Source organism: Lathyrus oleraceus, chromosome 5 (genome assembly GCF_024323335.1).
Source record: "Lathyrus oleraceus cultivar Zhongwan6 chromosome 5, CAAS_Psat_ZW6_1.0, whole genome shotgun sequence".
Lineage (NCBI taxonomy): Eukaryota > Viridiplantae > Streptophyta > Magnoliopsida > Fabales > Fabaceae > Lathyrus > Lathyrus oleraceus.
In genome coordinates, this window is record NC_066583.1 from 350920765 (window position 1) to 350948569 (window position 27805).

At 31.5% G+C, this 27805-nt stretch overlaps 1 pseudogene; it reads right to left on the reverse strand.

Annotated features, from left to right (window-relative positions):
• Positions 1 to 10596: 10596 nt before the first annotated feature.
• On the reverse strand, positions 10597 to 11869 carry LOC127080620 (glucose-6-phosphate/phosphate translocator 2, chloroplastic-like; annotated as a pseudogene).
• Positions 11870 to 27805: the final 15936 nt, after the last annotated feature.

The following is a 27805-nucleotide window of genomic DNA, read 5'->3' on the forward strand; positions in this document are numbered from 1 at the left end:
GAGTGTAGTGGAGTCGACGGGAATTCGATTTCCTCTAAGTGAGCTTCGTCTCCGTAAGCTTCATTAAGTCACGAGCCAATAGCTGACCTTACCTGATAATAAAATGCAAGTACATCGGTTACCATGAGGTTCAAAATCATAAAAGAAGAATCAGTCCTAAGTTACAGGTTGGACCAAGGAATGTCACAGGGTAACTTAAAACAGAAGGATAGACAAGAAGGTTCCCAAACCTGTAGAACAATCAAACAGCAACAAGCACAAGCAGAGTGATCATGAACAATCACCCGGAATGCAAAGTTCACCAAAATGATAAACCTGTTCGAGTTTATGCTGAGGGAATTTACAATCTTCTTACTTCGGTCATGCCCGTTCTCTTGAGCAAGCCAAGAAATTGTCTCCAAATGCCTATCTCCTTGTTAGGTATTGCAATGATTAAACCGCTCTTAAGTACAAGGGTACAATTGTTATGGCTGAGGCCAAACGCTAAAAAACTTACAAATACAAATCATCTTCCTAAATTAATGTAATACTCCAAAATATATTTTATTTTGTAAACTTTGGATGAAAAAGAATACAGTAAGCGTTCGCTTTACTTTTTCCCAAGTACTCGAACGATTGACGCACACCATATTGCTCGAGTTCTTATCATCCGATTAAAACCTTAATCGTACAAATTCAAAAATTATTTTACTATATCAAATATAACTCCTATAAAAAAAACTTTATTTTTATAAATTACATTTCAGATGATAAAAGAATGAGAGGCGTTCGCTTCACCATCTCTCGAATAATTGAATGATTGGCGCTCGCCATATTGCTCGATTTTTTCGTCTGCCGATTAAAACACGCTAAATAAACTTGGATAAAGGAATGATTGGCGCATGCCTTATTATTCCTTGAATAAGAAAGTGGGAGGCGCACGCCTCACTACCGTGCATATTCGATTTCCGCAAACAAACTTTCAATAATAAGTTAAAACGAAAAAGGAGTAGAAGGCGTTCGCCTTAGTATTCCTCGAAAGAATTAAACGATTGGTGTGCACCATATTGCTCAATCTTTTGTCGTTCTTCTCAAAATACCAAACATATTAAACCTAATTTCTCACCCCCGTGCGACCAACAACTTAAATCTTTTCAAAAGGAACACTGTTTAAACCTTTCTAACGCGTACAACAAACTAGTGCTTAAGCCTCCGCCGAGAGTAGACAAGCCAACGTTTAGCCTTTAGAATGTGATCTAAACAGTTGTTCATTAAAAGACACCAACCAACCGTAGTTCCCCAAATTACGAATACTCTAATTTCCTTATTGCACCATAAGGATACGTAGGCACGAGATTGCGAGATCTTGGCGAGCACACTAATAAAAAACCTCCCTTTTCCCCCTTCTGAGGTTTCCATCCATCTCTTTTCAATATTTTTATCACTTGAAGAAAACAAACAACATTAACTAACATTCAAATCTCAAGTTTAACTAAAAGGTTCCCGTTGAGTACAACGGACGTGAGAGTGTTAATACCTTCCCCTTGCGTAATCGACTCCCGAACCCGAATATGGTTGCGACGACCATTATTCTGAATTTTTCAAAGGTTTTATCGATATTTTCCTGTTCCTTCATTGGGATAAATAAAGTTCGGTGGCGACTCTGTTCGAACTAATTTTTTCTGCGACCATCGCGAGGAATCGTATTTTTCGAGATGCGACACTAGAATTTCTAAAAGATATTCAATATCGTTGCTGCAATGATATTTCTGCATCTGTGCTGGTTTACTCCTGAGAAGCTTCTGAGGAAACACTATGTTGTTGCTACAATATTCTCTCAGTTTGTGCTTCTGGGCATGAGTCTGATCACCAAAGCTTCTGAAGAATGGAAAGCTTATGAAGTTGCAATACATAGATAAAGATTCTGAAGATCTCAAGCCAGAAGATTGAGGTTATCAAAATTTTGACTATAGATTCCGAAGCCTTTGAAGATTTTGAAGATACTGAAGATCTCAAGCCAAACTACTGACAATGTCAAGGTTCTGACCAAAGATTCTGAAGTTTCCGAATTCAGCTATATCTTTCTTCATTTCATGCTTCATCACAAGTCAATGGATTTGAAGATAAGATCAAATGGGAACATGATCAAATAGTAGATAGTACAAATTGAATATCCTTTCCACTACCCAATTTGATGGGCAAAAGATAGTACTATACACCACACTTGTCACTGATTTTATGGGGGAAGGACAGTATGCAATATCACTCTTTTCACCATCCAACAGTGGACATCCGCTCTATGAGCTTTCCCTATTTTTCCCTCCAACGGTATTCTTCTTATGCTATATAAGTGAGACTTGGAGACTTGAAGAAAAGCGGCTGGTGATACAATATTTTGACAAGTCTATTACTTTGTGAAAATCTATCATTCTTTTGTACACCATTTTTCTTTAAGTGTTTGTTTATCATTTGTGTAAAATCTGCTTGTATATAAGCAACTTATAACACACAAAATATTATTCAAACTGTTAGTTTGATTCCTTAAGGAGGTTATGCTTGAGAAGACAAAGAAGGTTATTCTTTGTGAGTCTTTAAGGAGACTAGGGTATTGTCGGATACTTGAGAAGACAAAGAAGGTTATTCTTTATGATTGTTGTAATCTGTTGATTATAGTGGATTAAGTCCTTGTGTGTAAGGCAAAATCACCTTGGCGGATGGACTGGAGTAGCTTTGAGTTTCAAGCGAACTAGGATAAAAATACTTGTGTCTTTATCTCATTTTCATTAACTTGTTAGTGGTGTTCTTGAGTTGGTAAAAATCTTTTGTTTTTATAAAACCCAATTCAAACCCCCATTTCTTGTTTTTTCACACCTTCACTAACTACTTGAGATTACACAACAAAACAAAATAAGATTTATTTGTTGAAGTTTAAATCCTTTTTCAAAATTCACCCACATCTTAACTGTAGAAAAATTAAAGTTTAGTGTAGTTAAAATTAAAGTTTAGTGTAGTTAAAAATTATTGGAAATTCATCAATTTCCATTCAAGAAATTCACCAAAACCTATAGAGAATTATGAACTGAATCCTGATGAACAATAATCAATCTTTCTGATTGATTACTGCTCTTATTCTTCACTCTTAGGTCGAGTGAATCAATCAACCTTGATTGAAAGATTTCGGTGCACAATGGTAATGAAAAGAAACAAAATTGAATTAGGGAAGAAAGAGAGATTAGGGTTTTTAAATAAGGAAGAAGAAGAAATTTATGCAGAGTAACTTTCTGCTCTCAAACTGATAATTTTATTCATTGCAACTACAAGTATGTGTTATATTCAAGCAAAGCCCAAAATACCTAATTTTGCTAACACTACAAAATTGGGCCAAAGTAAAAATCCATGTTGTGACTAACTCTTCAAGACTTCGACACCTAGGTGTTTCGACATACATCAGAGTATATGACTTCAAGAATTTCCTTCGACCTGCTTCCTACATCCTTACTGAAGTTGTTCTTGTGTTGCTTCGCTTGTACACATTGTTCACACACTTAATTTAGAATGTTGATTTCTAGTAATCATGAAACAATATTTCTTCTCTTTAAATCTTTGATGTCTTTGAAATTGAGATGGCCAAGTCTATAATGCCATATCCATTCATCTCCGTTGGTTGTTGTTGCAAGGAACTTATGCTCCATCACATTAAGCTCAATTTTGAAGGTTCTATTCTAAGACATTGGAGCCTTCAAGATCAACCTTTCATTTGAGTCTAGAACTCTCATCATCTTATCTTTGATCGACACCTTGTAGTTCTTTTTGACTAACTGCCATATGCTGAGAAAATTGCTCTTCATGCCTGGTATGTACAACACATTTAAAATTAATGACCTATTTCTATCTTTCCTCATAATCAGAACATCGCCAACACCTTCAGCTGCTAGAGTATTGTCATTTGCAAATTTCACCATGTTCTTCATTGAGGGCTTTATGTTGACAAACCAATCTTTTCTTCCAGACATGTGTGATGAGCATCCTTAGTCCAAGTACCATTGGTCATTGAATCTCTTTTCACCTCTCGTTGTAACCATCAACAACATCTCTTCTTCTTCATGTTTCGCCAGCTTTGCATAAGTTTCTTGATTCTTCTGCTTTTCTGGACAATCACTAGAATAGTGACCATGCTTTTGACAATTATAACACTTAACGTGACTCTTGTCTGGATTTTGACCACCACCTCTTCCTCTACCTGCAACACCACCTCTTTGGTTGCCTTGGTTCCAGGGTTTTCTCTTATTCTACCAGTTTCCTTCTTCCTGATTACGGCCAGTTGAATTGTTGTAGCCTCCTCTGCCTTTGTTGTCATTCCAACTTCCTTTGCTTTTCCTTTCTTTTATTGATTGCGCCTGCAAATCCATATCATTCTCCGACTTTCCTGCAGCTCTTTCAACCATTATATGTTCACGAGATTCAAGCATCCCTTGAAGCTTTTCCTTTGTCAGTTTTGACAAATATTTCGACTCTTGTATGGCTACTACCACGTGGTCGAACTTTGGAGCCAACAACCTTAAGATCTTTCTAACAACAGATCTTGATGTCCATACTTCTCCATATACCTTGATTTGACTCACCAGTTTCGAAACCTTAGTGAAGAAATCAGTTATGCTTTCATTGTCTTCCATCTGAAGTTATTCATACGTCCTTTTGTGAGTTTGTAACCTCCCCTCTTCCACCTTCTCCGTGCCTCCAAATGACTTCTCCAAATTTCTATGCTTCTTTCACTGACTCTACATCACTAAACTTTTCAAAGTTATCTGAATCAACATGTTGATGAATTATAAAGAGAGCTTTATAATCTTTCCTTTTTAATTATTTATGTAAAGCCCTTTCTTGATTCATTACATTTTCTACAAGCGTTGTTACTCCTTCCTTCATAAGATCCCAAAGATCTTGATAACATAACATAACATTCATCTGTTTGCACCAATTCTCATAATATTGTTCTTGAGAATCAGAAGATTCGCTAGAAAATGCCTATTTGGATGATTCATTGCCATCGTGATTTTCTTCCCACGAATCGCTTAAACCGGAGCTGTTGATACTAGATATTGAAAATCCACCACAATCTATGGAGATTTTCTATCAATCTTGATGAACAATTTTTTATCACCCATACAATGACAATGAAAATAAAAGAACAATTTAGAAAGAAAGAAAAGAACGTTGGAGAAGAAGAATATTTTCTACAGAGTTTTCTCTCTGCCCATAACTTGTGAAAAACTTCTTTATTCACTTTTGAACTGCAAAATTCTACGAATACTATGTTATGGGTTTTTTCTTCTATTTATACAAGAATAAGAGTTACTCCCTCTATTTATAGATTTAGGTTAACTTACTCCCTAAGCTAAAGCTCAAAATAGTTAACACTACTAAAAATAGACCTAAGTCGAAATCCTGTGTGAAGCAACATGCTTCGATACTACGACACACTAATACAACTCGATACACTAGGTGATTCGACACTTTCTTGCTTCTGTCGAGCAACCTACTTCGACACAAGGAATTACAATTCAACAAAAATATAATTATATGGGTATGGGATCATTGTTTTACAACTTTGTCGCTAGTTCTATTAATGAAATAGCATTTTAATTAATCGTTGGTTCTTTCTAACCATCCCTTTCTTACTAAGAGCAATTAAAATAGGGTTTTGAATTGAAACTCGCTTTTAATCTTTATCCTTCTGCATGTTCGTTTGTTCAATATTGTCGTACAAATAATTGAAGTTTATCTTCTTGTTACACATTTATTTCTTAAAGACATAACAATTTTGTGTTGTATCAATTAAATCCAGTTAACCTATAATATGAGTTTCAGGACCTGCCTCTCCATTGTTACACATTTTTTTCTTAATGGCATAACAACTTCAAGACCTGCCTCCCCATTGTTATGCTCATGTTTAACCTATAATATATATATATATATATATATATATATATATATATATATATATATATATATATATATATATATATATTTATTGTCATTTGAGACATTGTAGTGGTGTTTATACGAGTTTCAAAACGGATTACAAACTAATTGGATCCCTTGATATATAGAACTATTAAAGGCATACATGTCATTTTATCAGTCTTATGCTTTAAGGGAACCTCCCAAAAAATGAAAAGATTATTGTAACGAGTTTCTACAAAATCTTTTTAATTATTGGTTTTGGATTTTTCTCACCTATTTTTAATTTTAGAATCATATCTTTTTTGAGTATTTCTCTTTTTACCATCCTTGATTACGAAGTTTCTTAAAAACGCGTCAATTATTAGAAACTCACATATATATATATATATATATATATATATATATATATATATATATATATATATATATATATATATATATATATATATATATATATATATATATATATATATATATATATATATATATATATATATATATATATATATATATATATATATATATATATATATATATATGATTAAATAATATTAAAGTGTTAAACTTAATAACATGACACATTCGATAACTCTTTACCCTAATTCCGTATAACAAAATATACAATTGAATTGAAAGCTATTTTCATATAGATCGTGTCTATAAAATTTAATTCAATCGCAAATCATTTGACATGTCAACAGAATACATAAAAACGCCTTACAAAACTTCATGAAAACCGTTAATTTTTATCATTGTTTTTGACATATCAAATGATTTTTGATGATGTGAAATTTTACAAGCGTGATCTATATGATAATAACTTTCAATCTAACAGTGATGTTTGTTATACAGACTTAGGGTGAAGAGTTATTAGAGGTGTCATGCTATTAAGTTTGACACATTGGTGTAATGCCATATCATGGTTAATAATAAATGATAATAATAATTTGATTTCTTCTAACCTAACAATATGTTTAAAGGTGTTAGTGTAGTCGATACATTATTACTGACTATTCCTCAACCATTAAGATTTTTTTTTGAAACCTCATTTGGGTCCTATGACCTTTTTTCCTTATGGTTGTAGCACTAGATCACATACCTTATTCTTCTTGCATAGCCATTATCCATACATTATTTTTTTCGATACTCCATTCACATATGGTGGTTAAATAATTGAAAATAGTCCAACTAAGAAGGCTTTATTTTTAACGGATAATTTGGTCTTTAGAGTATCATATTTGTTTTCAATTTTTTAATCTTTTAGATGATATGACTTATAATTGAAGGTTGGTCTAGGTGGTGGTGTGTCATCGTCTAGAGTAACATTTTATATACCACTAGAGGGTGCTTCAATGTTAGTGTAATTATAGGTGATGGAGGTTTCTATATGATATCCAAATTTGCAAAAAGAATTAACTAGCTATGGTTTATCATTGATATGCTCTTTGTCATCAAATCTTACATGGATTGATTTATAAACCCTCCAAGCTTACTTTTTAAACATTTTGTACACCTTAGATATTTCAAAGTATCTTAAGAGGACACACTTTTATGCTTTGACATCAAGTTTATTTAAATAAAAAATAATGTTTAAAATGTAACATGTACATTCAAACATATGAAAATATGGACTCTTGTTTAAGATACATTTGATATAGATCCTTTTTTAAACATAACAAATTATACTTATTGCTTTGTCCCATAATGTTATGAAACCATTAAATCATTTAGTATTGTCCTGGTCAGTTCTTGAAGGGATCTATTTTTTCCTTTCTATAACCTCATCTTTTTCTAAATCATCCATGCTAGGATCATTGTTAGAAGTTGTAGCCATAATTTCTACATTTTATTCTTCATCTTCCTCTTCTTCTTTATAGTCATCCCATATTTCCATTATACCCTTCTTTTTGATTCCCACCAAATTACCACCTTTGGTTTCACCGTTTGAAGTTCTATATTTCCATTATACCCTTCTTTATAGTCATCCCATATTTCCATTATACTCTTCTTTATAGTCATCCCATATTTCCATTATACCCTTCTTATTGTAACCAGAGCAGTCCTTTTCGTCTTCTTTGTTGGATTTTCATGTTGATCCTATGTATGGTTTAAAACTCCCTGAAGATAATCCTTTTATTATGTACGAGTGTTGGATCCTCTTGGTGAGAAACCCAACTCCTCATCATCATATGATCCTGTAACATCTTCATCATCCATGGTCTAATCTTTTAAATCCAATTTCTTAGCTTGGAGTGCCTTGATATTAATAGATTAACTCTTAGAATTTAGGGAATGTTTTTTGATTTCTTGGAATTTTCATATTAATCTAGTTCATGCTTATTACTCCTTGACGAGCTTTTGATTTTTATAGTGTTACATTGTTCAAATTTTTGGCCTACTAGAAAGTTGTAACTATGGGTCTCCATATGATAGGATGACTCATAATAATCATATTCATGTGATTTAATTCTCTGTGTCACTTTATTTTACTGCATTTTATTTTTCTGTTTATCATCCGTTCATTGTTTACAATTCTGAAAATTTTCAAAAAACTAGAAAAGTATCATAAATCTCTAAAAACATCTTTAAACATTATTCACCCCCCCCCCCCCCCCCCCCCCCTTAGATTACACTATAAACTTACATTTGGCGTCAGAGCGGGTTAAGGTAACTTGCTCCTAGATTTAGGTAAAAATATCTTCCGCTAATATGGTTTTTAGATATGGTGGCAGTAGAAACAAACCTCCATGCTTTGTTGGTGAACATTATGATTTTTGGAAAAATCGCATGAAAGTATATTTAAAGGCACAAGGCAATGATATATGGGATGAAGTTGAAAATGGTCAATTCATTCCCATGAGTGATTAATGGTGTTGGTACATCCAAGAGCCAAAATTCTTGAAATAATGATGATACGAAGGAAGTCCTATTTGAAAAGAAGGTAAAGAATATGCTTCAATCAACACTTGGTATAAACGAGTTCTTTTGCATCTCTCATTTTAAAATAGCAAAAGAGATATGATATACTTGAGAAGTCACTCATGAAAGAATCGTGGAAGTGAAAAGGTCAAAATTGAACACATTATCTAAAGAATACGAAATGTTCAGGATGCAGCCTAGAGAATCAATTCTTAACTTGCAGAAAAGATTTACACACTTGACGAACCACTTAATGATACTCGATAAAACTTTTACTAATGATGAATTAAATCTCAAAGTACTCATGTCATTAATAAAGGCATGGCAACCCAAAGTGACGATGATATCAAAAAATAAGAGTCTATCCAAAATGACTTCTGCAACATTGTTAAGAAAACTCCAAGAGCATGAGATAGAACTTGAAATATTGGATAAGCATGAAGATCAAGAAAATATTTTTAAAAACATTGCCTTAAAGACTAGAGTAAAAAATCACGATGATAATCAAGAGTATGAGTCCACTAATGATGAAGATGGTGATCTTATCAAAAGGTTTGAAAAGTTCTTAAGTAAATAAATGAAAAAGGAGATCATTCCGAAAGAAGCACCAATAAGTAATGTTACATGCTTTGAATGTGGAAAAAGAGGACATGTCAAGAGCGAATGCCCTACACTTGAAAATAAGAATAAATACTTCAAAAGCAATAAGGACAAAATACTAAATAAAGCATATGTAGCATGTGATGATAATGAAATAAGTTCATCTTTAGATGAAGATCATGCAAATAAGGCATTTATGGCATCACATCACTCATGTAATGAAGAATATGAGGTTAGTGATTATGAAATTGATGATAGACCTTCATATGATGAATTACAAAATTCTTTTAATGAATTACATGATGAAATTTTGAAACTTTCTAGAAAATGTTCAAAACAAAATAGAACTATTTTAAATCTAAAAAGTGAGGCAAGTAACACAAATGTGGAGTTGGACTTAATAAAAAATTAAGCATGCAATAATTGTTCATCTCTTGAGTAAAAAAAATTGGAATTAAACCAAGTCATTACCAAATATTAAAAAGGGAAAATTGGCTTGCATAATGTGTTGAGTAGTCAAAGATATTCAAGTAATAAATGTGGACTTGACTTTTCTAATTTTGATAAACCTAGTAGAAGTCAAACTATCTTTGTAAATGCTACTAACAAATTCAACAATCAAGAATCAAAGAAAGTACATGTTGTAAATCATCATAAAAGACCTTATGATAGAAATAACTTGGCTTAAATGCACTTTTGGTCTCCCCTTGTTTGGACGTTTTAAACAATTGGTCCCCTATTACAAAACCAGCGATTTTAGTCCCTTAATTTTGATGGTCTTTGAATTTTTCTAGTCCCCATCTAGTTTTGCATAGGTGACAATGATGATTAGAATAAAAAATATTTTTAATTACCTGTCATTGATGACTAGGATATTTTAATATTTAATAATGCTTTTAACTAATTTAATATTTTAAATAATTTTTTAAAGAACTAATAATTTAAATTGATATTTAATTAATTAAAATTTTGAAAAATTATATATGACCTAAAACCCATTTGACTGCAAGATATATTTAACTCTCAAAGGTCCACTTCCATTCCAACACACTTATGCAATACACTATATTTAGTCAAGCTTTATAAAGATTTCCATAATACAAGAAGAAAACGATGTGGGACTTTGCAAATGCTTTACTGCAATGGCAGCTCCAAGGCATTGTTTGGCTTAATTGGGGTGTGGAAGATAAGGATGGAAGAGACGATAACCGAGATTATCTTCATTGTGTTCCCTATGATAAATTTTAATGGAGAAATATGGTCAAGAGACATATAAGATACTTGATTGTATAAGTGGTAGAAGACACTTTGTGTTGTTACCCATCTGTAAAAATTACAACCCACAATTTTATTATTCAAACACTTCACAATCACTAGAAAATATTATATATGTATAAATCCAATAGTACATGCAGAAAAAAAACTATAAAAGGACTCCACTAAGGACATGTTTTAATTTAATTATTTGAACTAATCTACTAAAATAAGCATTTGTAAGATGGTTTGAATGAGTTTATAGAAACAACTTATGACATGTTCATAAGTCATATTTAGCATGTTTCCATATACTCTTCGAGATACCTTATGAAAACAGATTGATTTTATATCATCTTTGGTTATATAAATAAGCATTTATATGATCTACACTGATTGTTGTTGAGATCTGTAGATTGTTGTGCTTACTTACCAGACAAAATTGGGACCAATCTGAGACACTGTTGTTTGCCAGCCAGCAACCCACAATGTTGGGCCTTGGACAACAATAGCAAAAGGGGTGGAAAGCAATAGAGATGATATAGAGAGGAAAGCGTAGTAGTTCATTCCACTAACATACATTCCTTTCATTCCCTTCTTTGGAAATATATTCCTAAACACAAAGGCCACATTGGATATCATAGCCCCCATAAATCCTGAAACATAAATAAGATTGATCAAAAACTACAAATTTAGTATCTTTGAAGCACGAACAAATTTAATATCTTCGAAGCATACACAACGACATAGGACACTACACTAATAATAATATTAGTAAATAGAACAATTGAATGTAACTATATATGTCGATGTAGTATTGGACACCAAACACGTCTTCAATCGAAAGTGTATCAGTAATACATAGTTTAGTTTAGCATCCTATTATCAATTCAATATACTATAAGAAAACAAAATCAACATACGAAAACCAACCATGTAAATAAGTGAATATAGTCTTACCAATCATATTGAAATTAAGCTCAGTGACAACAGCAAGTGCACAACCTCCAATAATCGGCAACAATGAAAGGTAAACTTGCAAAGGAAAAGATTCACCAAACAGGAACCTTGATACCAAAACACTGAAAGCAGGTTCTACACTTTTGATTATGTGTGTAAAAGAAATTTCAACTTTGGATATGAGAAACCACATTGGATGCCTTCAGGCTTTATTTCCCCCAAGCGGTGGTGCAGAAATGACGAAGGAAGAGAACATGACTAAGGTACTTTGATATCTCATACAGTTTTATTTTTCTCTTAAAAGGGGGATATTATAGCAGTACTGAAAAAATCATGTGTCGGTCTACTTTTGATTTATAGTCTATAAAGAGAATTCTTAGTGAGAATTTTGAAGATGATGGTGATGGTGATGCAAAGTCCCACTCATTTTCTTCTTGTATTATGCAAATGTTTATAAAGCTTGATCAAATATAGTATATTGCATAAGTGGGTTGAAAAGGAAGTGAGTCTTTGAGAGTTAAATATATCTTGCAATGAAATGAGCTTTAGGTCCTAGATAATTTTCCAAATTTTTAATTAATTAAATATCAATTCAAATTATTATTCTTTAAAAAATTATTAAAAATATTAAATTAGTTAAAAACATTATTAAATATTAAAATATCCTAGTCATCAATGACAGGTAATTAAAAACAATTCTTTTATTCTAATCGTCATTGTCACCTATGTAAAATTGGAGGGGAAATACAAAAATCCAATGACCATCAAAATTAAGGGACTAAAATCGATGGTTTTGTAATAGGGAGACCAATTATTTAAAATGCCCAAATAAGGGAGACCAAAATTGCATTTAAGCCAAATAACTTTTATGTCAATAAAAAGAATTATGTTTTTAGACCTATTTGTTTTTATTGTAATGCAAAAAATCATACTTATAATGTTTGCTACATAAGAAGTTATGGTATTCCTTATGGTGAGTATATATGGATGAGGAAGGGATCTAACCAAAGAGGACCCAACGGATATTTGATACTTAAGCACTATTAATTGTTTTGTCGGTACTTGATGATCATATGCTAGTATTGTCAATTCAAGTTTGATTCTTCAAGTTACAAGACCATATGATTCTGTAGTTCTAAAAGATTTATTGAATGAAAGATGCCTTGAAAAAGCATTAACATTGATATCAACTTTGACATTCAATATTTGTGAAGAAGATAAGTATTTTTATATATGTTGTATCATTTCCCTTGTACTATTATACTCTTTTAGATTTTACTATTTTTCTTTTTGATAATGTCAAAAAGAGGGAGAATAGATGGTTTCTTTTTTACTGCTTTTCAGACCATCAAAGACATCGTAACATATATTTGAAAATATATGGGGAAATAAGCAAGAAAATGGGAGAGATACAAGATAGGGGGAGAAATCAAGTGTCAAGTAAAAACTTTTCATCAATATATTTTGTCATCATAAAAAATGGGGAGATTGTGAAAAAGATCTGATTTCTCATCATCAAAAACTGGGAGATTGTGAAGAAGATATGTTCATCCTACTTAGCTTGATTTTGGTGAAGACAAAATGTTATCATAAGAAGAAATATCAAAGAAGAAAAAAACTGATCATAATCAAGATATGGTATTTTTGTTAAGTACAATGTTTCAATTTAATATCTATAAGCATTAGGTGCTCACGACTTTCATCTCATACATTCTAAAGTTTGACAAAATATTGTTACATGATTCACTTTTAAAATGGCTTTTAACTTAGTCAAAATTTCATGTTCTTACTTAGGTAAATCGATTTACCTATATATGCAAATATGTTTACCTTCTCTATGCCAAAACAACTTTTGTGAAAATAAATAAGGTAAACTTTTTTATCTAGTGCAAAATTTCATATATTTGTACATTGCAAGGTAAGTAGATCTATTTTCCTCTTTTGTTAAACTTGTTTACCATTGCAACTTGTTGGAAAATTCTAAATCATTTCACACCTTTTTCTTGTACACTTTCAGCATACATTTTCCAAATCAATGTCAATCGATTATGAATATTTTCTTAAGATTCTCATGATTTCTATAGGTATCATGAACACTATAAAATAAAATAAAAAATCATCTTTCAAATTCACCTCTTTCAATCTAATTTTCATAACAATTCTACTGCATAACTTTGAAATTCGTTAGAAATTTTTCTGCATAAAACTTTCATATTAGATAAAAGTTTATTAAACACTTATTGATTATTTATTCTGAATTGTTATATTAAAAGGGAAGAAATTCACATTAGAACTTTTCCGTACTCATACTTATTCAAATCCTTTGTAAAATTGTATTTTTACTTGTTTACTAAATTTGTGGTAACAAGTGTGGTTCAATCAAAAGGTGGTGTTGCTTTGTTAATTATTGTTAGAAGTTTGAATAGAGATGTCAAGTATATGTTTGTACAAAAATCTAATAATAATGAAAATCTCACACAAGCATGTGATGGGACTAGATGTACTATTGATTAGAAATAGAAACTAGCATTATTCTTTGTGTCACTTTAATATACTGTAATTTATTTTATGTTTATCATGAATCATATAAATCTCTAAAAAAACATCTTAAATCTAATATGTGAAGATAACCTCACTTTAAACTATGTTTTAAAATAATTCAAAAAATCTATGCGAGAGTTACAAGTCTATAATAGACACTCTCCTAATGTGGACATGGATAGAAAAGGACAAAACAGTGGATGTGCCAATGATATTTCAAAAAGTTATTTTGGGACCACATGACGCATCTGAGCTTATTCTTAACATCACGTTCATAGTCTCAACGGAATCTTGGAGAATATTCAAGGGATCTACCTGTTCATCACCCCTTAAATTCTTAGTACAATAATAGGTGGTTGATATTAATCAATGCTTCAGCTAGTAACGTTTTCTAAGCAGTAGTGCCAATGTAAAACATAATAAGATCAAGTGTCCTACCACGTTTATCATAGCAGCATTTGATAGGTGTTGTAAAAGAACACGTGATGCTGCTCAACATTTGCTTTTAATAACTAAAAAATGAAATGTGATTTCTCACGATTCTTCCATAGATTTCAATAAATTTGTAGGCTCTGAATTACGTGACACTTAGAAAAACTACCTTTTACATATAAGAAATGTAAATAATTATATAGTTTTGTAATTATCTATTATTGGTGTAAAAAACTTTAAAGGGTCACCAAATGACAATTATTTATGGGTAGATAGTTTTAGAAACAATAAAAATAAAAGTTAAATATTTTTATTGATCTAAGTTCATAATTAAAGAATAATACTAACTTGTGTCTTAGAGACACAGATAAAATACTCATTTGTAGAAAATTTATATTTAATGAAACAATTATAAAATTAATTTTAAATTTTTATTAAAATTAATACACAATTTTCAATACAAATTTATTTTCTTTAGTTCTTATCTTGTGTTCTTAGGGCATAAGTTAGCATTACCTATAATTAAAAACTCAAGTTCACCTTTAAAAATAGATTTCCTAAATTTACTGTAGATAATCCGTAGGTTTCTCCAATTTAAAATTAACTCAACTCATAGATAAGACTATTTGAAAAAAGAAAGTTTATTACATAATAATATATATTTAAATGATAAAGAGTTTGTAAATTTTACTTTTATTAATAAAATGTTAATATTTTAAAAAAATGAAATACTTTAATTTTTTTTAAACAAAAATAAAATATTTTATAAATATTATCATCTACTTTGCTTTCAAGATATCATGGCTATGAATTGAATTAATTTTAAATTAAAAGATAAAATTTAATAAATGATTTATGTTTTGAATTTAGTTGTGATCTAGTTCACTAACTGATTTGCCTCATCATTAATTGCACGTGAAGTCTAATATGTTTGCAAGTAAATTTGATGATCACACAACAGAGAAATGTAATGAAATAAGTAGACTGGTTGTTTGTTTTGGTAAGTTGTTTAAGAAAGCTCCTGCTGGTAGCATAATCTAATGATTTACTCATAGCATCTGTTGGAAAGGCTTCATAGTGGTTCTTAATAGAAAACTTCTTAGAATTTATCAAGACTTAGATACCTATAGAACAAGTTCCACATGGTTTTGGTTATATTTAATTTAAGTGTTTATATAACATACACAAACATTATTAAATATTAGTTTGTGGTTTGGAGAGATCAGCCAGCTAAAATTATTTATTTTAAATTTTGTATTATTTTTTTTAAATAAGTTTAAAAAAAATTTAATCAAAATTATAAATTTTTACTCTATCTTAAAATAATGTCTTTTTGACCAAAGAAATTTGTTCAAAAATAAGAGTCTATTAACTTTTCAATACACCATAAATAAGTTTATACAAACTTTAGTCATAATAAGTAGAGATTAATTACTATACACTGTCAGTGTAAAAAGTTTTACACCGTCGATTCATCACCATCATCTGTTTGTATTACTTTATAGATTTTTAAAATAATAGTCAACCTTCTTTTAATATCCGACGTTTATGATTAACTGACGGTGTAAAATCCTTTTACACTGTCAGTGTATTTCAATTAAACTCTAATAAGTATTGTTATTAAATTATAGTTAAGGGTAATTTTCTAAAATTGTTACATTTATTTATTTTTAATTTGTGGATAATAACCTTAAATTTTTTTTACTTTAAAACGGAGAGAGTAATTTATTCTGTAAAAATAATATTAAATGAAATTCTAGTTGCCACTCTGGATCAGCCAAATGTTCAATAAAGCAAAGTTCACTCATTTCGTCTGCTCCATTGAACATTTCCAATAGGATTTTAGGTATATAATTTTTAATCTCTATTCTCGCTACGATTATCTTGAACCCTAACTTATTTGGATGTTGGAGTACTAACAATGCAGACATCTTTCCTTTTTCGTCCAACGTACCAGAGATTAACAAAAATAGTTCAAGATCAACGTCTCTGATTCAAGATGCACCACGATTGTAACTTTCGGTCCAAGAAATTGCATCACTAAATCGTTTATGAAGCTTCGTTCCACTATAGCTTCCACAATTTTCTCCATTTTTTACTCCATAACGAAATTATGAAATTGTGAAGCGTTTATGGGAATTAACCTTTGATTCCTATGATTTTCACGATTGAAGTTAGATTCTCAAATCTAGAATCCAAAAGCATGTATGGTGAAGAAATTGAGGTTCCACGGAGTCAAGATCTCAGATTTGAGGCGTTTGAATCCCTCGAACTCTGATCCAACCCTGATCGATCGTTCATCTATATCTCAAACCATAATGAGAAGACGCCAACATATATCCTTAAATATGGACTCAGATATACGACATTTTGTATGATCATACTCACTTTGAGCCTATACTAGCAAGAAATCTCGATTCTAACTCATGTTGAAGCTTGTTAATGGATCCCTTCCAATCTAGATTCTAATTCATTGTGCTACGATCGGTCGAGTTCGATTTCACCTCCGAGCAAGCAATATTCAAGGTTTGTAGCTACCGAAGTAGCCCTCAGATATATCTTCTCATATTCGAGTTTGGATTCATCATGGATCCAGGAAAATGGAGTAAAAATTGCATTCGAGAGGTGACTATACACAATTGTCACCCTGACGACCCATGCAAGATGTCTCATTATCATAACGACCTCGGCCCGATCCCAGACGGTCACAAGATGTCTGAGATAGTGGAATGATAAGGGAATTACGAGTTAGTTGGCATCTTGAAGGATGAGGCAACTCAAGGGATCAGATGGTCGGGTGGGTATTAACCCGACGTAGTAAGTGAAGGCCACATTACTCTCTATCGGTGTATGAAATCCTTGAAACCCTAAAACTGTTCCAAAGGACATACTATAAACACAACTGGGGTGTAAATCAAGAAGAGGAAAAATAATATGCTTATCACGTGAAATTAAGGCATAACTACTTGGGAGATTCTTCATGCTACAAAGTTAAAAGAGCATTAAAGGTTTGTCAGGAAACACAAATTTAACACCTGGATTCCTTTGATTCACAGTCAAGCAACCCTGACAACACATCTGAGACTGAGTGACCGATATAAACTTTTGGGCGATCGCAATATTTAATTAATATATTTATAAATTTATTACCTATTCGAAATTACTAATATAATTATTAAATACAAATTATATATATAAGAAACTATCTTTTTACTATCAATCTAATTCTTTTTTTTTTTTTGAGAAGAAGGCACTTCTCCAAGACCAAATCCTTCTTCAGAGCCGAGCCTTGATACCAAGCACATTTTTCCTCCTTCATTTTAACCTCCTAAAAGGATAGAAGACTTAGCCCGATATGGTAGAAATAAATAGGATAGTGAAAGTGAACTCGAGACCTGGACTTGAGAAAACCACTCTCACAAGAATGAGTGAATCCAACATGGGCCAGGGACGACCAAAATGAAAAGTGAGATATGAGTAATAGATTTCACCAGCATGAAATGTTCAAGAAAGTTACTCCAATTATTAGTAAAAGGGCCAAACCATGGGACATTGGGACGAAGGAAGATCAATCCTTAATCCCAGGCATCATCTCGAGAAGTGCGGGATGCATAAAAGAGATAATTAAAATAGCTCAAGAGAAGGTTTCTAGGATTTATGCCCGGCACAAAGTTATGTAAGCTCAAACTCAAGGATGAAGTCGTTAGGGGGAAACTCTCAGACGGCTCATCACAACCAACTCAAAGTTAGAAGAGGGAAAATGTACCCCTAACTTGGTAAAGAGGAATTCATACAGAGGAACTAAGCATGCCTAATAAGAGATGCATATCCTCTCTGAATGATTTATTGGAAGAACTGACCAATCCGTTGGGTTGTCGATCGCAATATCATCACTGGTTATAGTCGCAACAGTGTTCAAAGAGGAAGGAGTCTGTGTCACTTCAGCGGCCTCCCAATAGTTTTTGTTATCTTTATCCAACTCAACTAACTGAATCCCCTTTTGAGCTAGTTCATCTGCTTTAAAGTGATCACGAGTCTGATCCAGGACATGACATTGGATTTTCCACGATACTCCAAATGTCTTACAATTTCAGAATCGTTGGGATCATGACCTTTCACCCTCTGATATATCCAGACAAACTCACCAGAATGTTCTCTCTTATGCCAGGTAGCTCCTATTTATGCCTCAGTCAAGATAGGGGGAGGCATCGGTTACTCGATAGTACCCTCACCCGCATTGGCCTTCCCTGAAAACAAAGCCACTAAAGAATTGCTAGAAGAAGCCTTTTTAGAAAATGAATCCTTTGAAACTCCGTCCATTTAAGAATCGTCAATCATAGAGATAATCTCTGATTCAAAATCCCTATTGGCAGAAGAAAGGGAATACAATTCAGATTACATCCCTCTTTTCGAGGAGGAAGGAAGGTTACCTTCCAAATCACTCTATATGTTAATAGGGTTATCACTCACTTTAACAAAAGGACAGTAAATGCTTGAAGAAAAAATCTTGAGTTAGAGAAAGGTACCTTGAAGTATAAGGTTGAAGGCAGTGAAACAAAGTTGAATGATGAAGGTTGAAGCTTGGAAGCTTTGAATGCATGATGGAAGTTACTTCAGGAAAAACACTCTTAGAGAAAAGGGAAAAACTTAAAGGAAATGAAGCAAATTCAATCTAAAAGGTTGTAAAAAAAATTCCCCAAAATTTTCTCTATCCCTATATAGGAAAAGGAAAATGGATGGATCATATTAAAAGTAAGAAACAAGTGCAAACCAACAATCATATTTCACCTTGGAAACCCAATCAAACTCAAGAGCACTCGAGTTCACAATAAGCAACGTCGCACACTATCTACCTTTTCAGGTCACACGATAAGTTAAAAATGGAGAAACATTTCAATGATAGGGCCACATTTAATGTTCATGTTCCCCATCACTCTTTGGTAAAACCAAAACAAGGCTTTCCCGGTGATGCATGGACAACCATTCTTGAAGGCCGACCATGACTGCTCAAAGACTCCCTCGAAATCCAGAGTGATTGACAAGTCTTAGGAACAACTGTTCTGGATCGTCCAAAGGTCCAATTAGACAATGCCCACTCATATCACCCGCTTCATTGAGTCCAAAGTATAAATACAGTTTCAAAAGGGTTTCAGGTACACAATCTATAATTTATACTCTTACTACAATTATCTTGAACCCCAAACTGACTTTGATATTTTAGTGCTAACCGTACAAGCACCCCCCTATCTGTCCACCGTACTAGAGATTAGTAACACCAGTTCAAGATCAACAACTCTGATTTAAGATGGATTACAATCATAAATTTCAGTTTAAGAAATCACATCACTGAATCACTTACAAAGCTTTGTTCCACCGTAGCTTCCGCAAAATTCCTCATTCCTAGTTCTGAAACAAAACAATTACAGAATGGCCTAGATAATAAAAGACCAATAATCTCTTGCCACATCATCAATAAAATTCCACGTATTAAATTTTTTTACACCTTAAAGTTTTTGAACTAAAATTAAGGATGAAGGACCAAAACTCAACAACTAAACAACAACAACACAAAAACAAAAATCTCAATCTCTACAAACAATAACAACAACATCAACAATAAACCTATTATGTGCTTATGTCAACAAAACATACAACATATAACATTCAATCTCAATCCAAACAACAACAACAATAATATTAGACCTCTAAGGTTTTGAGGTTTCAAAAACAATGACAGTTGAAATGTTTCACATCCCAGAAATGTGAAGAAGTCAAATAAATGAATTTTGTTTTTCCTTCTTGTGAGTATTGTTCGAGTTCCACCTTCGAGTTATTTCTTCATACTCCTTGATTTGTATGAGTTAGAGAAGCCATTATGGTGAAGAAATGGAGATAATACGATGGGTAATGAGATAAAAATGACATGTTTTTCAAGAATCTCATTCTTAATGAAGATGATAAAATTCGTTAGGGTTAAATGTGGTATTTGTAAGGGTTGGGCGTGGTTTTTGTAGGGCACAGTAGCACTGAAGAGACATGACAAACTAAGCTTATAAAATAAACCATTTTACTACGATTAGAAATCACAAACATGGTTCAAACATATGTATTTAGTTTTTATTTAATACAAGCGCAAGTTTTTTAATTTTTAAGGTTTAACAAACCAACTCACTACGGTTTAACAAACCAACTGCAGTAAAAATTTATTTGTTTCTTATTTATTAGAAAGAAGATGTTATTGAAATATAAAATAAATCACAAATTTATTGATGGAGAGATTCAAACTATGAGCAAAACAAAATTTCCTCATGGATAATAATTCCAAAGGTTGCAATATATAAATTGTTTTTAATTTAAAAAATAAAATAATAAAGGTTTAATATGAGTAAATTAAAAAAGTATATTTCAACAAACTTATTATTTAAGATAAAATACAAAATTTAATATATTATAATAATAATATAAAATTTATTTATAATTATTAAAGTAGGTCGGTGAGACAACTCTGAAATATTTCTTCCATAATTTAGAACCCAAATTATTTATAAACTTGTAAAAAAATCCTAGCATTGTCTAATTTGTATAAAAAACAAATATAGTCTTATCTCAATCTCAATAAGATTCATGGTAAACTATAATTCTATAATCGTCAATTTTTCTCTAAAATTTTCAAACGTAAAATTGGTATTTTCAACTATACCATTATTTTTTTTTTCTACCAACCACCTCCACTCTAAGTATAAATAACTCTCTAAAAATTAATAATAATAAAATAATTTTAATAATAATAATAATAAACTTAAATTACAGTTTTTATCCATCTATTTATATTATGTTCAAGAATCAATTCTCGTATTATAAGTCCTCCTATTTTATTTATAAATAATTTAGGTCTTCATCCTAATTTTCGTCTAAAATATTATCTTTTTTAATATATGAAACTTCTTTGACAATTTAACAAGAGGTTTATTGGTCTTTTATTATCCAAGCCATTTTATAATTAATTTATAATTAATAATGTGACAACTAGAATAATTAATATTATTTTTGTAGAATAAATTCATACTCCCTCTATCTCACAATAGATATCATCTTTTATATTTTTATTTATCTCAAATTATTTATTTATTTAAAATACCAATATGATATTTATTATTTTTTTACATTATTTATTTTATTTTAAATCATGTAACTTATTCACTATCTATTATTAAAAAAATTATTTTATAAATGATATTCGCCGTATCATTTAATGACACAATTATTTTAAAAAATATGAAAATCTAAAAAAAGTACTTATTGTAAGACAGATAGAATAACTTATAATTTTAATAATGTTTTATTTTTTAATTTATTGATACAAATTTTAAAATAAATTGATTGGACTTAAGAACCGTCTCTTTGATCCACAAGCTAATACATTATATGTTTATTATAATATTTGTGTATAAATACTCAAAATAAATATAACCAAAACAACGTGGGACTTATTCAATAAGTAGCTTAAGTCTTGTCGCTTACAACCAAGCACTTCCAAAGCACAAACACTTGCTCGGTGGATCTGTAACAACAATCCTCCACTACTTAAAGAAGCAATTCATGATGAATGAGATCTTATAATCTTTACCCATCTATTGAATCCTTTTATTGATTCAAATAAAAAAATTAAATATCATCAAAATCACTTCTATTGAATCTAATTAAAGGTTTGTGTGCAGCTGTATCAATAATATGAAACAAAGAGTCTGATCGATGTGGAAATAAAAGTTACGAGATATATCAACGAAATTATTAAGATGTCGAAACGTCTTTAATCATCTAGAAATGTTTAAATTTTGTTCATGTTAATTTCTTATTAAATTATGTTAAAAATGTCTGTTATGTTATGTTAGTCCCACAATAATGTAATGTTAATATTCATCTAATGCAATGTTAAGATAGAATATCAATATACAAATAATTCATTATAAATCCAAAATAATATCAGTGACGATAATTAATGAACAAACTCATAAAATCTTCGCAAGTCCACCACTGACAATATGTTTTATCTGAGATAAACCAATATAGACCTCATCATTTGGGTTTACCTAACCTATAAGATTATCTGAAAGAAGTGATATCATCTGCAGTCGCTGTTGGTCAGTCATATCAGGTGGAGATAGTGAAGATGTGGCATGTCATCTAAAGTCCCCCATCATATGAAGGTCCAATATCATCCACGGGCTGAGCAGGTGAGATGATTTTGAGGGTGTGATACGGTAAAGTACCACTCTAATTAACTATTCAAACAATGTCCGGGGAATTGCACCTCCGCTGCATTATCTTTAATAGTAATGTTAGTGGCACATATAAATCAAAAAAAGGGTTGTGTAATCAAACTCTTGATGCATTGTGTAAGTTGTAAAAGCGCCTAAGATGGGGGGGGGGGGGTGAATTAGGTGGTAAAAATTTCTTCGATCTTGTTTCCGGTTCTTGGTTATTTTTCGTTTAAGTGCTGAAAAATAAATTGCGGAAAGTAAAAAGACACCGGAATTTATAGTGGTTCCCTTCACACTCCGAAGGTACTCCACTCCCCTTTCGACTCGAAAGAGATTTCACTATAGTTAGAATTATTGTACAGCCTACTCACACCAATGGTGATGCTTACTATCTAACCTATAGGTAATCAAGTGTATGAAGAACAATCCTCTTCAACACTTCACTTGTTTCCAACAATCCTGGACAACAAGGTATGATACAAATATCTGAACTTAATAAAAAAATTGATGATGAATCTTGAATATATTAATCACTTGAATTAATTTTCCCCTTTGGATATCAATCACTCAATGTAGTATACAAGTGTTCAAACCGAATGATATGTATTCTTTTCAAGGTATATGAAGGTTTAATGCAAAGAATACTTTAAGAAAGTTTTTGGACACTTGATAAAAATCTGAGTTTTTATAAGAGTGATTTAATTGAAAGTTTTTGCAAGAAAGGAGGTGCTCATAAAAAATGAGTAATGTTGTTTATATATTGCTACAAACACCTTTTTGAAAGAGTATGATGAATGAAAGGATGTCATGATTCAAAAGAATGCAAAGAAAACATTTGAATGAAGAAATGCACCAATTTGCCAAAATTTGTCGGTGGTAACCGGTTACTGCTCGGTGGGTAACCGGTTACTTGCTTCCAACGTCCAAAAAATATTTGAAAAACAACAGTGGTAACCGGTTACTGCTCGGCGGGTAACCGGTTACTGAAGCCCAGTTTTGAAAAATAGAATTTGGCAGAATGTGAAAAATGAAATGCAATACATCCTAATTTTCTATATGGACTAAGATATCATGGAATAAATATTTGAACACTTGTATATCATATTGGAGAAAGTTTTAGATATACCAGTGATGATACTTGATCCTTTGAAATGATATACTTCACTTGAATCTTTACTCTACTTCAATTCACTTCAAGTCTTTGACAGCTTTTTGATCTTTTCACATGAGAATTGTTGAGAGATGTTATAATCATCAAAATCATCAAGGAGCCATGACTTCACACATTGTGTGTTCTGCATAAGGTGTCCATGTAACATTGTCCATGGTCAAAGCGTTGATCCTCGGTGTGTACTCCTGAAGATCACCTGGATGAGAATGTTTGACCCTTTATCTAGTGGCCCATGGAGCTTCATCGATGATAGGACCAAGATCAAGCAGATTAGGAATGGACATGAAACGCTCGCATATCCAACACTGCACAAGAAACACAAATTACATGTATTAAACACCTTTGATAAATAAGAACTAAATAAATAAAACATAATAAATATTCATACCTCAAATTGACTCATGTAAGTGGAAAAATGTTTCGTCTCAAATACAAATGACTCTCCAAGGGAAATATATAATAGCGTCAAAGTAAACCAACCCAATGCCCAATCGAGATGCCCAAAAGTCAGTAAACAAGTATATGTATCTAGCATGGATGTATACATGAGACTTATCTACTAAGATAAGACATCCTATAAGATGTAACAGGTATACCCTAGCGTCTGCCTCATACATAAAGTTCTCCATCATATTTTGATACATATCCTATAGCTAAGAGAGACGAAAGTGAGCACCCCTATTAGCCCTAAACTCATCCAAGACCCACTTTCATGTAACCCCTATGTATGTCTCAACCGCCATACATACAATGTCCTAGTTAATGAAAATAGTGGTGAAGGAGTTACATGCAAGAGGGAGATAGAAGAAGTTGGAGACATCACCCCTGATAATCGTCATCTCACCAAAGAAAGATGAAATGAGGATGTCTCCTTATGTCATCACTCAACAAAAGCGGAAAACAATGAAGTTTCGAGCATGATGAGGGAACAATCCACCAACAGAAACATGACTATGTCAACGACAATTTCCACGACCTCGTCTTGCATCAGCACATAAAAGAATTTCTTATACTTCACCCCATTGGGAGGGTGCCTTCAATGGGGTGGGTTTTGTAACAAATAAAGCATAAACCATCAGTATCTTTCAATTAATCAGTAATAAATAAAACAACTTAAAATAAAAATGTATGTCTCTCCCTTCCATAATCTAAATGTCACATGATCGACATACCTAATGATTAAGTTATGGTCACTAGGGCCTCCAAGGAACCCTCTATCTCTGTGTACAGACGACTTTGTATCATCATGAGCCTCCACTTTTGTATCACCTACTGTAGGAACCTTTATATCAGCCTGAGGAGCAACCTTGATGTCATCCTGAGCTATTGGCTTTATATCATCAATAACAACAGTGTCTGGCTTGGCATTAAGATCTCTGATTCGTCCAACTCTACATCATTTATGCTAGAGAGTACACAGTATACGAGACTACTTAATTATCCTACAATGAGAACATATGGAGACTACTCTACTTTCCCTAGTATGCAATTGCTCTACGTCATCTCCTCCGCCTCCACCAGAGCTCTCTCCACGTGCTATCTTTGCTCTATCGCTCAATCTAGGAACAATCTTGACGTCATTTCCTTTTTTTTCTCACTACAGTAAAAAGAACCAAATAAAATGAACTATCGGATTTTTAAAAATATTTGGTCATGACCATAGATTTACTGGCATTTTTGAAAAATGTCGTATCCTAAATGTTTCTATACCAGCATTTTTGAAATTGCAGATATGCATTATGCATTTTTATATGCAATTTCAAAAATGCTGATTAAAATACGAATAGGATACCATATTTTAAAAAAAACATAGGTTAAAATGCAATCGATTTTTTGAATTTTACCAGACATTTAAAAAATGTCAAGAAAAAAGTCTAGTTTCCATTTTTGGTATAAATGTAAAATTGTCAATATATATGCATAAAATTAATGAAAAAAATCCTTATTTGTAAATATCCCATATAAACTTTATAAAATGCGGTAAAGTCTAAGTTTTTCAAAAGCTTAGAAAAATGATAATTTGAATAATTTAAAAATTGTAATTTTTAAATTTGAAAATATTATGGTAAAATTGTTAATAACATGTGTCAGGTATAACTATTAGGATGTAAGATAAAATTCTTCTGATTTCAACATATTTATATGTGCTGGTCCATCAATGTCATAGTGATCCGGACCGGAGCAACCCATTTGGCAGCTATGACCACATCACTAGGATTTTTTGTTAATTTTGTAGTAGAGAATAAAGTTTAGATCACTGTGAAAGTCTTTAACTTGATCATTAATTTGAAAAACAAATCTTGATAATAAAATGGACCAAAAATAGCTAGCCATTAGCTAGTAAGTTTGAGATTAAGAAAGAGTTATCAAATGCTTTTTGATTTGGTTGGTGGAGAAAGAGAGACAAATAGATGAAGAGATAAGGAGATTGAATTAATTGGCAGTATCAACTTTTTCTTCATGTGTCTTGGTCGCAAAAAATAAATAAGCATAATTAACAGTATAATTGTGTAAATCCGATCACATATAAATTGGAGACTGTAATTTTTTTTTTAAATCTTCGTATTCGACCTTATTAGTTCAAAAGGATCAATTTATTTATTTATTAGTGGGGATCTCATTTAAAATCAGAGTAAAGTTTTGTATCTACTTATAAAGACTGCCATTAATCTTCTCTCTGCTCCAACATCTTCCTTCTGATATGTTTGGATTTATAAGTACGTGGTTATGGTTATGAACACTTGATAGCTTTTGGACAAACCACCCTTTTCCATCATTTTAATTTTTTTTTGGAGTAAACTGAAGTAGGTAAAGTTATCACATATACTTATTGTGCATATGAAGAAATGGAAATGGAAACATCACTTTATACAAATCATTCTATTTTTTAAAATATCAACTATGAGAATAAAAATCAAGAGAAGGAGACGAGATACAGAAGACAGAGAAATGTGTGTGGCTCCAAAAATGGTTGATTGAATAGAAAATGAAAAGAAATTCTATAATTATCTTTAAATTATATTGATTAAATTAGTGGTATGTGATATTTCAGTTTATTGATCAACTTTTATATATATATATATATATATATATATATATATATATATATATATATATATATATATATATATATATATATATATATATATATATATATATATATATATATATATATATATAATGAAGAAATTCATTTGTAAAAAAATATTATAAATCAAAATATTTAACTGTGTAATATATATGAATCTTTGTGTTGAGTTTGTTTGAAGATATAACTTTTTTTTAGAAGTGGATCAAACTAAATTCTTCATTCCAGCTGAATATGTAAGTAGTTCTTGTTAAAATTGTTTTTATTTAACGTTAATTTACTGTCAGTTAGAATAAGCAATGTTAGTGTTGTTAGTGAGTTGTTGCTTTTACCTATTCTCTTGCCACTATCCCACATTTTTAGTGTTTGTTAGAGTGGGTTATTTTTTCTCTGATTCAGTTTCTGTAAGGCTATTTAAGAGCCATTTCTTTTGTTCAATTCAATAAGAAATATTCTCCCTATTATTCTGTAAACACGTATCCTTCACAATTGGTATCAGAGCTCCTCTAGAAGGGGCCTGATCAATACTTGAAACACAGCAGTCTTTTCAAGCAGATGGCAGAAAATAGCAGTTTTGTTCAACCATCAATTCCAAAGTTTGATGGTCACTATGATCATTGGGCAATGCTCATGGAG